This window comes from Triticum urartu, chromosome 4 (genome assembly GCF_003073215.2).
Source record: "Triticum urartu cultivar G1812 chromosome 4, Tu2.1, whole genome shotgun sequence".
NCBI lineage: Eukaryota > Viridiplantae > Streptophyta > Magnoliopsida > Poales > Poaceae > Triticum > Triticum urartu.
The window spans coordinates 499,045,097-499,060,191 of record NC_053025.1 but is presented as its reverse complement, the minus strand read 5'-3'; positions in this window follow the sequence as shown (position 1 = coordinate 499,060,191).

The window sequence follows — 15,095 nt, the reverse complement described above, 5'->3', positions numbered from 1 at the left end:
AGTCATGGTTTCCTGACTATGGACATTGAATGTCATTGATAACGAGATCACATCATTAGGAGAATGATGTGACGGACAAGACCCAATCCTAAACATAGCACAAGATCGTATAGTTCGTTTGCTAGAGTTTTTCCAATGTCAAGTATTTTTTCCTTAGACCATGAGATCGTGTAACTCCCGGATGCCGTAGGAGTGCTTTGGATGTACCAAACGTCACAACGTAACTGGGTGACTATAAAGGTATACTACGGGTATCTCCAAAAGTGTCTGTTGGGTTGACACGGATCAAGACTGGGATTTGTCACTCCGTATGACGAAGAGGTATCTCTGGGCCCACTCGGTAATGCATCATCACAATGAGCTCAAAGTGACCAAGTGTCTGGTCACGGGATCATGCATTACGGTACGATTAAAGTGACTTGCCGGTAACGAGATTGAACGAGGTATTGGGAGACCGATGATCGAATCTCGGGCAAGTAACGTACCGATTGACAAAGGGAATTGTATACGGGGTTGCTTGAATCCTCGACATCGTGGTTCATCCGATGAGATCATCGAGGAGCATGTGGGAGCCAACATGGGTATCCAGATCCCGCTGTTGGTTATTGACCGGAGAGCCATCTCGGTCATGTCTACATGTCTCCCGAACCCGTAGGGTCTACACACTTAAGGTTCGGTGACGCTAGGGTTGTAGAGATATGAATATGCAGTAACCCGAAAGTTGTTCGGAGTCCCGAAGGAGATCCTGGACGTCATGAGGAGTTCCGAAATGGTCCGGAGGTGAAGAATTATATATAGGAAGTGCAGTTTCGGCCATCGGGAGAGTTTCGGGGGTCACCATTATTGTATCGGGACCACCGGAAGGGTCCCGGGGGTCCACCGGGTGGGGCCACCCATCCCGGAGGGCCCCATGGGCTAAGTGGGGAGGGGAACCAGCCCATAGTGGGCTGGTGCGCCCCCCTTGGCCCATCCCATGCGCCTAGGGTTGGGAACCCTAGGGTGGGGGGCGCCCCACCTGGCTTGGGGGGCACTCCACCCCTTGGCCGCCGCCCCCCTAGGAGATCCCATCTCCTAGGGCCGGCGCACCCCTAGGGGGGCCTATATAAAGGGGGGGGGGAAGGGAGGGGCAGCCGCACCCTTGAGTCTTGGCGCCTCCCTCTCCCCTGCTACACCTCTCCCTCTCGTAGTAGAACGGCGAAGCCCTGCTGCGGTGACCCCTGCATCCACCACCACGGCGTCGTGCTGCTGGATCTTCATCAACCTCTCCTCCCCCCTTGCTGGATCAAGAAGGAGGAGACGTCACGCTGACCGTACGTGTGTTGAACACGGAGGTGCCGTCCGTTCGGCGCTAGGATCTCCGGTGATTTGGATCACGTCGAGTACGACTTCCTCAACCCCGTTCTTTGAACGCTTCCGCGCGTGATCTACAAAGGTATGTAGATGCAATCTGATCACTCGTTGCTAGATGAACTCATAGATGGATCTTGGTGAAACCGTAGGAAAATTTTTGTTTTCTGCAACGTTCACAACAGTGGCATCATGAGCTAGGTCTATGCGTAGTTCTCTTTGCACGAGTAGAACACAATTTGTTGTGGGCATAGATGTTGTCAACTTTCTTGCCGCTACTAGTCTTATTTTGCTTCAGCGGTATTGTGGGATGAAGCGGCCCGGACCAACCTTACACGTACGCTTACGTGAGACGGTTCCACCGACTGACATGCACTAGTTGCATAAGGTGGCTGGCGGGTGTCTGTCTCTCCCACTTTAGTTGGAGCGGATTCGATGAAAAGGGTCCTTATGAAGGGTAAATAGAAGTTGACAAATCACGTTGTGGCTTTCACGTAGGTAAGAAAACGTTCTTTCTAGAACCCTATTGCAGCCACGTAAAACTTGCAACAACAATTAGAGGACGTCTAACTTGTTTTTGCAGCTAGTGTTTTGTGATGTGATATGGCCAAAGTTGTGATGAATGATATATATGTGATGAATGATATATATGTGATGTATGAGATGTTCATGCTATTGTAATAGGAATCACGACTTGCATGTCGATGAGTATGACAACCGGCAGGAGCCATAGGAGTTGTCTTTATTTTTTGTATGACCTGCGTGTCATTGAGAAACGCCATGTAAATTACTTTACTTTATTGCTAAACATGTTAGCCATAGTAGTAGAAGTAATAGTTGGCGAGCAACTTCATGGAGACACGATGATGGAGATCATGGTGTCATGCCGGTGACAAGATGATCATGGAGCCCCAAGATGGAGATCAAAGGAGCTATGTGATATTGGCCATATCATGTCACTATTATTATTTGATTGCATGTGATGTTTATCATGTTTTTGCATCTTGTTTACTTAGAACGACGGTAGTAAATAAGATGATCCCTCATAATAATTTCAAGAAAGTGTTCCCCCTAACTGTGCACCGTTGCGACAGTTTGTTGTTTCGAAGCACCACGTGATGATCGGGTGTGATAGATTCCAACGTTCACATACAACGGGTGTAAGACAGATTTACACATGCAAACACTTAGGTTGACTTGACGAGCCTAGCATGTACAGACATGGCCTCGGAACACAGAAGACCGAAAGGTCGAGCATGAGTCGTATAGAAGATACGATCAACATGAAGATGTTCACCGATGTTGACTAGTCCGTCTCACGTGATGATCAGACACGGCCTAGTTAACTCGGATCATGTTATACTTAGATGATTGGAGGGATGTCTATCTGAGTGGGAGTTCATTGAATAATTTGATTTAGATGAACTTAATTATCATGAACTTAGTCTAAAATCTTTACAACATGTATTGTAGATCAAATGGCCAACGTTGTCCTCAACTTCAACGCGTTCCTAGAGAAAACCAAGCTGAAAGACGATGGCAGCAACTACACGGACTGGGTCCGGAACCTGAGGATCATCCTCATAGCTGCCAAGAAAGATTATGTCCTACAAGCACCGCTAGGTGATGCACCTGTTCTCCCTGCAGAACAAGACGTTATGAACGCTTGGCAGACACGTACCGATGATTACTCCCTCGTTCAGTGCGGCATGCTTTACAGCTTAGAACCGGGGCTCCAAAAGCGTTTTGAGAGACACGGAGCATATGAGATGTTCGAAGAGCTGAAAATGGTTTTTCAAGCTCATGCCCGGGTCGAGAGATATGAAGTCTCCGACAAGTTCTTCAGCTGTAAGATGGAGGAAAACAGTTCTGTCAGTGAGCACATACTCACTATGTCTGGGTTACATAACCGCTTGACTCAGTTGGGAGTTAATCTCCCGGATGACGCGGTCATTGACAGAATCCTTCAGTCGCTTCCACCGAGCTACAAGAGCTTTGTGATGAACTTCAATATGCAGGGGATGGAAAAGACCATTCCTGAAGTATTTGCAATGCTGAAATCAGCAGAGGTAGAAGTCAAAAAGGAACATCAAGTGTTGATGGTGAATAAAACCACTAAGTTCAAGAAAGGCAAGGGTAAGAAGAACTTCAAGAAGGACGGCAAGGGAGTTGCCGCGCCCGGCAAGCAAGCTGCCGGGAAGAAGCCAAAGAATGGACCCAAGCCCAAGACTGAGTGCTTTTATTGCAAGGAAAGTGGTCACTGGAAGCGGAACTGCCCCAAATACTTAGCGGACAAGAAGGCCGGCAAAACGAAAGGTATATGTGATATACATGTAATTGATGTGTACCTTACCAGTACTCGTAGTAGCTCCTGGGTATTTGATACCGGTGCAGTTGCTCACATTTGTAACTCAAAGTAGGAGCTGCGGAATAAGCGAAGACTGGCGAAGGACGAGGTGACGATGCGCGTCGGGAATGGTTCCAAGGTCGATGTGATCGCCGTCGGCACGCTACCTCTACATTTACCTACGGGATTAGTTTTGAACCTCAATAGTTGTTATTTAGTGCCAAGTTTGAGCATGAACATTGTATCAGGATCTCGTTTAATACGAGATGGCTACTCATTTAAATCCGAGAATAATGGTTGTTCTATTTATATGAGAGATATGTTTTATGGTCATGCTCCGATGGTGAATGGTTTATTCTTAATGAATCTCGAGCGTAATGCTACACATATTCATAGTGTGAATACCAAAAGATGTAAGGTTGATAATGATAGTCCCACATACTTGTGGCACTGCCGCCTTGGTCACATAGGTGTCAAACGCATGAAGAAGCTCCATGCAGATGGACTTTTAGAGTCTCTTGATTACGAATCATTTGACATGTGCGAACCATGCCTCATGGGTAAAATGACCAAGACTTCATTCTCAGGAACAATGGAGAGAGCAACCAACTTATTGGAAATCATACATACTGATGTGTGCGGTCCAATGAGTGTTGAGGCTCGCGGTGGCTATCGTTATGTTCTCACCCTCACTAATGACTTGAGTAGATATGGGTATGTCTACTTAATGAAACACAAGTCTGAGACCTTTGAAAGGTTCAAGGAATTTCAGAGTGAGGTTGAGAATCAACGTGATAGGAAAATCAAGTTCCTGCGATCAGATCGTGGAGGAGAATACTTGAGTCACGAATTTGGCACACACTTAAGAAAATGTGGAATAGTTTCACAACTCACGCCGCCTGGAACACCTCAGCGTAATGGTGTGTCCGAACATCGTAATTGCACTCTATTAGATATGGTGCGATCTATGATGTCTCTTACCGATTTACCGCTATCATTTTTTGGCTATGCTTTAGAGACTGCCGCATTCACTTTAAATAGGGCTCTGTCGAAATCCGTTGAGACGACACCGTATGAATTATGGTTTGGGAAGAAACCTAAGCCGTCGTTTCTAAAAGTTTGGGGATGCTATGCTTATGTCAAGAAACTTCAACCTGAAAAGCTCGAACCCAAGTCGGAAAAATGCGTCTTCATAGGATACCCTAAAGAAACTATTGGGTATACCTTCTACCTTAGATCCGAAGGCAAGATCTTTGTTGCCAAAAATGGATCCTTTCTAGAGAAGGAGTTTCTCTCGAAAGAAGTAAGTGGGAGGAAAGTAGAACTTGATGAAGTATTACCTCTTGAACCGGAAAGTGGCGCAACTCAGGAAAATGTTCCTGTGGTGCCTGCACCAATTAGAGAGGAAGTTAATGATGATGATCAAGATACTTCTGATCAAGCTCCTACTGAAATTCGAAGGTCCACAAGGACACGTTCCGCACCAGAATGGTACGGCAACCCTGTCTTGGAAATCATGTTGTTAGACAACGGTGAACCTTCGAACTATGAAGAAGCGATGGCGGGCCCGGATTCCGACAAATGGCTGGAAGCCATGAAATCCGAGATAGGATCCATGTATGAAAACGAAGTATGGACTTTGACTAACTTGCCCGTTGAGCGGCGAGCCATAGAAAATAAATGGATCTTTAAGAAGAAGACAGACGCGGATGGTAATGTGACCATCTATAAAGCTCGGCTTGTCGCTAAGGGTTATCGACAAGTTCAAGGGGTTGACTACGATGAGACTTTCTCACCGGTAACAAAGCTGAAGTCCGTCCGAATCGTGTTAGCAATTGCCGCATTCTATGATTATGAGATATGGCAAATGGACGTCAAAACGGCATTCCTTAATGGTTTCCTTAAGGAAGAATTGTATATGATGCAGCCGGAAGGTTTTGTCGATCCTAAGAATGCTGACAAGGTGTGCAAGCTCCAACGCTCGATTTATGGGCTGGTGCAAGCATCTCGGAGTTGGAACATTCGCTTTGATGAGATGATCAAAGCGTTTGGGTTTATGCAGACTTATGGAGAAGCCTGCGTTTACAAGAAAGTGAGTGGGAGCTCTGTAGCATTTCTCATATTATATGTAGATGACATACTTTTGATGGGAAATGATATAGAGCTTTTGGACAGCATTAAGGCCTACTTGAATAAGAGTTTTTCAATAAAGGACCTTGGAGAAGCTGCTTATATATTAGTCATCAAGATCTATAGAGATAGATCAAGACGCCTCATAGGTCTTTCACAAAGCACATACCTTGATAAGATATTGAAGAAGTTCAATATGGATCAGTCTAAGAAGGGGTTCTTGTCTGTGTTGCAAGGTGTGAAATTGAGCTCAGCTCAATGTCCGACCACGGCAGAAGATATAGAAGAGATGAGTGTCATCCCCTATGCCTCAGCCATAGGTTCTATTATGTATGCCATGCTGTGTACCAGACCTGATGTAAACCTTGCCGTAAGTTTGGTAGGTAGGTACCAAAGTAATCCCGGCAAGGAACACTGGACATCGGTCAAGAATATCCTGAAGTACCTGAAAAGGACTAAGGAAATGTTTCTCGTTTATGGAGGTGACGAAGAGCTCGTCATAAAGGGTTACGTCGACGCTAGCTTCGACACAGATCTGGATGACTCTAAGTCACAAACCGGATACGTGTATATTTTGAATGGTGGGGCAGTAAGCTGGTGCAGTTGCAAGCAGAGCGTCGTGGCAGGATCTACATGTGAAGCGGAGTACATGGCAGCCTCAGAGGCAGAACATGAAGCAATTTGGGTGAAGGAGTTCATCACCGACCTAGGAGTCATACCCAATGCGTCGGGGCCGATCAAACTCTGCTGTGACAACACTGGAGCTATTGCACTTGCCAAGGAGCCCAGGTTTCACAAGAAGACCAGGCACATCAAGCGTCGCTTCAACTCCATTCGTGAAAATGTTCAAGATGGAGACATAGATATTTGCAAAGTACATACGGACCTGAATGTAGCAGATCCGTTGACTAAACCTCTCCCTAGAGCAAAACATGATCAACACCAGAATTCCATGGGTGTTCGATTCATCACAATGTAACTAGATTATTGACTCTAGCGCAAGTGGCAGACTATTGGAAATATGCCCTAGAGGCAATAATAAAAGGATTATTATTGTATTTCCTTGTTCATGATAATTGTCTTTTATTCATGCTATAATTGTGTTATCGGGAAATCGTAATACACGTGTGAATACATAGACACCAACATGTCCCTAGTAAGCCTCTAGTTGACTAGCTCGTTGATCAACAGATAGTCATGGTTTCCTGACTATGGACATTGAATGTCATTGATAACGAGATCACATCATTAGGAGAATGATGTGACGGACAAGACCCAATCCTAAACATAGCACAAGATCGTATAGTTCGTTTGCTAGAGTTTTTCCAATGTCAAGTATTTTTTCCTTAGACCATGAGATCGTGTAACTCCCGGATGCCGTAGGAGTGCTTTGGGTGTACCAAACGTCACAACGTAACTGGGTGACTATAAAGGTATACTACGGGTATCTCCGAAAGTGTCTGTTGGGTTGACACGGATCAAGACTGGGATTTGTCACTCCGTATGACGGAGAGGTATCTCTGGGCCCACTCGGTAATGCATCATCACAATGAGCTCAAAGTGACCAAGTGTCTGGTCATGGGATCATGCATTACGGTATGAGTAAAGTGACTTGCCGGTAACGAGATTGAACGAGGTATTGGGAGACCGACGATCGAATCTCGGGCAAGTAACGTACCGATTGACAAAGGGAATTGTATACGGGGTTGCTTGAATCCTCGACATCGTGGTTCATCCGATGAGATCATCGAGGAGCATGTGGGAGCCAACATGGGTATCCAGATCCCGCTGTTGGTTATTGACCGGAGAGCCATCTCGGTCATGTCTACATGTCTCCCGAACCCGTAGGGTCTACACACTTAAGGTTCGGTGACGCCAGGGTTGTAGAGATATGAATATGCAGTAATCCAAAAGTTGTTCGGAGTCCCAGATGAGATCCTGGACGTCACGAGGAGTTCCAGAATGGTCCGGAGGTGAAGAATTATATATAGGAAGTGCAGTTTCGGCCATCGGGAGAGTTTCGAGGGTCACCGGTATTGTACCGGGACCACCGGAAGGGTCCCGGGGGTCCACCAGGTGGGGCCACCCATCCCGGAGGGCCCCATGGGCTAAGTGGGGAGGGGAACCAGCCCATAGTGGGCTGGTGCGCCCCCCTTGGCCCACCCCATGCGCCTAGGGTTGGGAACCCTAGGGTGGGGGGGCGCCCCACCTGGCTTGGGGGGGCACTCCACCCCTTGGCCGCCGCCCCCCCTAGGAGATCCCATCTCCTAGGGCCGGCGCACCCCCTAGGGGGGCCTATATAAAGGGGTGGGGGGAAGGGAGGGGCAGCTGCACCCTTGAGTCTTGGCGCCTCCCTCTCCCCTGCTACACCTCTCCCTCTCGTAGTAGAACGGCGAAGCCCTGCTGCGGTGACCCCTGCATCCACCACCACGCCGTCGTGCTGCTGGATCTTCATCAACCTCTCCTCCCCCCTTGCTAGATCAAGAAGGAGGAGACGTCACGCTGACCGTATGTGTGTTGAACACGGAGGTGCCATCCGTTCGGCGCTAGGATCTCCGGTGATTTGGATCACGTCAAGTACGACTTCCTCATCCCCGTTCTTTGAACGCTTCCGCGCGTGATCTACAAAGGTATGTAGATGCAATCCGATCACTCGTTGCTAGATGAACTCATAGATGGATCTTGGTGAAACCGTAGGAAAATTTTTGTTTTCTGCAACGTTCCCCATCAGTGGGTGCACCACCTATCGTTATTAATGGAACAATCTTAACTCTTGAGCATGTTATGCAAAGATTAGATGCTATTGAAAAGAAGATGGTCACCTTAGAGAAAATTGAAAATTTGCATAAAAAGATGCAGAATATTGCTAATAAATTTGGTTCAAAAGCGGGTGATGTCTTTAAAATTCTAAGGGAGAAGAAAATCATAGTCAATGATAGAATTGAAGAAATCCCTTCTCGAATCGATAATTGGAAGAAATTTTTAGTAACTTAAGCTTGGCTTTTTCTCCAGTTAATATTATTGAAAAAACTCCCATAAAAGTTAGCAAGACTACTCAAGATACTAAGAACAAGGGTGCAACTCCAAATAAAGAGGATCTTAAAATGATTAGTATTCATCCCAACTTTGTTAAAGTGATAAATGATCCTACTTGCAAAAATGAACTTTTCAATCTTATCCCTAGAAGTATTGTTATTGAAAGTATGCATGCTAAATCATTGAATAATTCTAGTTGTGTGATTGAGGAGTTGGAAGCCAAAGATCACAATACTCAAATCTATGCATTATTCCTAGCTAGGAGCATAAAACGATAGCACTTTGTTGGGAGGCAACCCAATGAATAATTTTTTTTGCCTTTTTATTCCCGTTCTTGAGTGCTTGCACAATTATGCTACTGTTATGATTGTATTTTTATGTTTTAGTTAGTGTTTGGGCCAAGCAAAGCCTTTGGGATCATGTTGGGTGATAGTTGATTTGATCTTGTTGAAAAACAAGAACTTTTGCACCCAGTAAAATAATTTTCAATATTCACAGAAGCACGATAAAATCCTGATTTTTGTACACAAGATTAATATGCAAATTGCCCACATTGTCCTAATTTTTCAGAATTTTTGGAGTTACAGAAGTATACGAAGTTTTCAGATTCTGTTTTCTTTATGTTGTGTGCTTGTTTTGATGAATCTATGGTCTGTATCGAGGGGTATGAGCCATGGTGAAGTTGAAATACAGTAGGCATAATGCGAAAATAAAATATGAATGGGTTTGCAAGAGTAATTATAGTGGTGATTTGAAGGAAATATGCCCTAGAGGCAATAATAAAGTTGTTATTTATATTTCCTTATATCATGATGAATGTTTATTATTCATGCTAGAATTGTATTAACTGGAAACTTAGTACATGTGTGAATACATAGACAAATAGAGTGTCACTAGTATGCCTCTACATGACTAGCTCGTTAATCAAAGATGGTTAAGTTTCCTAGCCATAGACATGAGTTGTCATTTAAAGAACGGGATCACATCATTAGAGAATGATGTGATTGAGTTGACCCATCCGTTAGCTTAGCACTATGATCGTTTAGTTTATTGCTATTGCTTTCTTCATGACTTATACATGTTCCTATGACTATGAGATTATGCAACTCCTGAATACCGGAGGAACACTTAGTGTGCTATCAAACGTCACAACGTAACTGGGTGATTATAAAGATGCTGTACAGGTGTCTCCAATGGTGTTTGTTGAGTTGGCATAGATTGAGATTAGGATTTGTCACTCCGATTGTCGGTGAGGTATCTCTAGGCCCTCTCGGTAATGCACATCACTATAAGCCTTGCAAGCAATGTAACTAATGAGTTAGTTATAGGACGGTGAATTACGAAACGATTAAGAGACTTTGTCGGTAACGATATTGAACTAGGTATGATGATACCGACGATTGAATCTTGGGCAAGTAACATACCGATGACAAAGGGAACAACGTATGTTGTTATGCGGTTTGACCGATAAAGATCTTTGTAGAATATGTAGGAGCCAATATGAGCATCTAGGTTCCGTTATTGGTTATTGACCGGAGATGAGTCTCGGTCATGTATACATAGTTCTCGAACCCATAGGGTCTGCACGCTTAACATTCGATGACGATCGGTATTATGAGTTTATGTGTTTTGATGTACCGAAGGTAGTTCGGAGTCCCGGATGAGATCACAGACATGACGAGGAGTCTCGAAATGGTCGAGACATAAAGATTGATATATTGGATGACTATATTCGGACACTGGAATGGTTCCGAGGTGTATCAAATATTTACCGAAGTGCCGGGGAGTTACCGGAACCCCCCAGGGGGTTATTGGGCCTCATGGGCCTAGTAGTGGAAGAGAGGAGGAAGGCCAAGAGGTGGCGCCCCCCTAGCCCAAACCAAATTGGACTAGGGGGGCCAGCCCCCCTTTCCTTCTCTCCTCCCTCTCCTTCCCCATTCTCCTAGTTGGAATAGGAAAGGGGGGGGGCAAATCCTACGTGGAGTAGGATTACCCCACCTTGGCACACCTTCTTCCCTTGGCTGGCCTCCTCCTCCCTCCCCCCTTTATATACGTGGGAGGGGGGCACCCCAAAGGCACACCAAAGTTTCTTTTAGCCGTGTGTGGTGCCCCCCTCCACAGAAACACACCTCGGTCATATCGTTGCAGTGCTTAGGCGAAGCCCTGCACCGGTAACTTCACATCACCATCACCACGCCGTGGTGCTGAAAAAAATCTCCCTCGGCCTCAGCTGGATCAAGAGTACGAGGGACGCCATCGAGTTGAACGTGTGCAGATCGCGAAGGTGCCGTGCATTCGGTACTTGATCGGTTGGATCATGAAGACGTCCGACTACATCAACCGCGTTATTTAACGCTTCCGCTTTATGTCTACGAGGGTACGTAGACACACTCTCCCTTCTCGTTGCTATGCATCCCTAGATAGATCTTGCGTGATCGAAGGAAAATTTTGAAATATTGCATTCCCCAACAGTGGCATCGGAGCCAGGTCTATGCGTAGATGTTATATGCACGAGTAGAAAACAAAGGAGTTGTGGCGTGGGTATATACATATTGCTTGTCATCACTAGTTGTTTCTTGATTCGGCGGTATTGTTGGATGAAGCGGCCCGGACCAACATTACATGACCGTGTTCATGAGACTGGTTCTATCAACGTGCTTTGCACACAGGTGGATGGCGGGTGTCAGTTTCTTCAACTTTAGTTGAATCGGATTCAATGAACAGGGTTCTTTCTGAAGATCAAAAAGCAATCACTATATCACGTTGTGGTTTTTGATGCGTAGGTAAGAACGGTTCTTGCTAAGCCCATAGCAGCCACATAAAACTTGCAACAACTAAGTAGAGGACGTCTAACTTGTTTTTGCAGGGCATGTTGTGATGTGATATGGTCAAGATGTGATTATATAAATTGTTGCATGAGATGATCATGTTTTGTAGCACAGTTATCGGCAACTGGCAGGAGCCATATGGTTGCCGCTTTATTGTATGAAATGCAATCGCCATGTAATTGCTTTACTTTATCACTAAGCGGTAGCGATAGTCGTGGAAGCAATAGTTGGCGACACGACAACGATGCTACGATGGAGATCAAGGTGTCAAGCCGGTGACAATGGTGATCATGATGGTGCTTTGGAGATGGAGATCAAAGGCACAAGATGATGATGGCCATATCATATCACTTATATTGATTGCATGTGATGTTTATCCTTTATGCATCTTATTTTGCTTAGTACGGCAGTAGCATTATAAGATGATCTCGCACTAAATTTCAAGGTATAAGTGTTCTCCCTGAGTATGCACCGTTGCTACAGTTCATCGTGCCGAGACACCACGTGATGATCGGGTGTGATAAGCTCTACGTTCACATACAATGGGTGCAAGCCAGTTTTGCACAAGCAGAATACTCGGGTTAAACTTGACGAGCCTAGCATATGCAGATATGGCCTCGGAACACTAAGACCGAAAGGTCGGGCGTGAATCATATAGTAGATATGATCAACATAGTGATGTTCACCATTGAAAACTACTCCATCTCACGTGATGATCGGACATGGTTTAGTTGATATGGATCACGTGATCACTTAGATGATTAGAGGGATATCTATCTAAGTGGGAGTTCTTAAGTAATATGATTAATTGAACTTTAATTTATCACGAACTTAGTACCTGATAGTATTTTGCATGTCTATGTTGTTGTAGATAAATGGCCCGTGCCGTTGTTCCGTTGAATTTTAATGCGTTCCTAGAGAAAGCTAAGTTGAAAGATGATGGTAGCAACTAAACGGACTGGGTCCGTAACTTGAGGATTCTCCTCATTGCTGCACAGAAGAATTATGTCCTGGAAGAACCGCTAGGTGCCAAACTCGCTGCAGGAGCAACTCCAGATGTTATGAACACCTGGCAGAGCAAAGCTAATGACTACTCGATAGTTCAGTGTGCCATGCTTTACGGCTTAGAACCAGGACTTCAACGATGTTTTGAACGTCATGGAGCATATGAGATGTTCCAGGAGTTGAAGTTAATATTTCAAGCAAATGTCCGGATTGAGAGATATGAAGTCTCCGATAAGTTCTACAACTGCAAGATGGAGGAGAATAGTTCTGTCAGTGAGCACATACTCAGAATGTCTGGGTACCACAATCACTTGACTCAGCTGGGAGTTAATCTTACGGTTGATAGTGTCATTGACAAAGTTCTTCAATCTTTGCCACCAAGCTATAAAAGCTTCATCATGAACTATAATATGCAAGGGATGGATAAGACAATTCCCGAGCTCTTCGCGATGCTAAAGGCTGCAGAGGTAGAAATCAAGAAGGAGCATCAAGTGTTCATGGTCAATAAGACCACCAGTTTCAAGAAGAAGGGCAAAGGGAAGAAGGGGAACTTCAAGAAGAACGGCAAGCAAGTTGCTGCTCAAGTGAAGAAGCCCAAGTCTGGACCTAAGCCTGAGATTGAGTGCTTCTACTGCAAAGGGACCGGTCACTGGAAGTGGAACTGCCCCAAGTATTTGGCGGATAAGAAGGATGGCAAAGTGAAAGGTATATTTGATATACATGTTATTGATGTGTACCTTACTAATGCTCGCAGTAGCGCCTGGGTATTTGATACTGGTTCTATTGCTAATATTTGCAACTCAAAATAGGGGCTACGGATTAAGCGAAGATTGGCTAAGGACGAGGTGACGATGCGCATGGGAAATGGTTCCAAAGTCGATGTGATCGCCGTCGTCACGCTACATCTACATCTACCTACCTTCGAGATTAGTTTTAGACCCGAATAATTGTTATTTGGTGCCAACGTTAAGCATGAACATTATATTTGGATCTTGTTTGATGCGAGACGGTTATTCATTTAAATCAGAGAATAATGGTTGTTCTACTTATATGAATAATATCTTTTATGGTCATGCACCCTTGATGGGTGGTCTATTTTTACTAAATCTTGATAGTAGTGATACACATATTCATAGTATTGAAGCCAAAAGATATAAGTTTAATAATGATAGTGCAACTTATCTGTGGCACTGCCGTTTAGGTCATATTGGTGTAAAGCGCATGAAGAAACTCCATGCTGATGGGCTTTTGGAATCACTTGATGCTTGCGAACTATGGCCCATGGGCAAGATGACTAAGACTCCGTTCTCCGGAACAATGGAGCGGGCAACAGACTTGTTGGAAATAATGCATACTGATGTATGCGGTCCAATGAGTGTTGATGCTCGCGGTGGGTATCGTTATTTTCTGACCTTCACAGATGATTTGAGCAGATATGGGTATATCTACTTGATGAAACATAAGTCTGAAACATTTGAAAAGTTCAAAGAATTTCAGAGTAAAGTGGAAAATCATCGTAACAAGAAAATAAAGTTTCTACGATCTGATCATGGAGGAGAATATTTGAGTTACGAGTTTGGTCTTCATTTGAAACAATGCGGGATAGTTTCGCAACTCACGCCACCCGGAACACCACAGTGTAATGGTGTGCTCGAACGTCGTAATCGTACTTTACTAGATATGGTGCGATCTATGATGTCTCTTACTGATTTACCGCCATCGTTTTGGGGTTATGCTTTAGAGACGGCTGCTTAACGTTAAATAGGGCACCATCGAAATCCGTTGAGACGACTCCATATGAACTGTGTGTGAGGGATATTACTACTGGACGTAAACCGGCCAGGAATAGCCGGATTAGCTTTATAAAGATTAGAAGCCCATGAAGACGTAAGAATGATGACGCTTTACGAAGGCCCAAGGCCCAGAGACGAGTTAAGGCCTGTAGATGTAAACTGACTTAATTGTGTAACTTGCTTTGTAAGATAGGAAGTGTGGAGACCGAACCAGACACGTTTACGATCCGGCTTCGGGACTCTGTAAACCGGCGGGCGTCAACCTGTGTATATAAAGGGACGACCCAGCGGCGGTTGAGGGACGACAACTCGAGAGCCAGACAAAGCGGATTCGCTCCCTGACCTTCGAAACCCTAGCAATACCAATCACAACTAGACGTAGGCTTTTACCTTCATCGAAGGGACCGAACTAGTATAAACTCCCCGTGTCCCCTTGTCTGGTTTAACCCCTTTAAGCTAACCCGTTGCGATGGCTCCACGACTAAGTCCTTTCACAAGGACATCTGCCGTGACAAACCCACGACAGTTGGCGCCCACCGTGGGGCTATCGCACGATGGTTTCGAGTTCTTAAAGGGCAGCTTTGATGGACTCAAGGGATACGCTGTGGG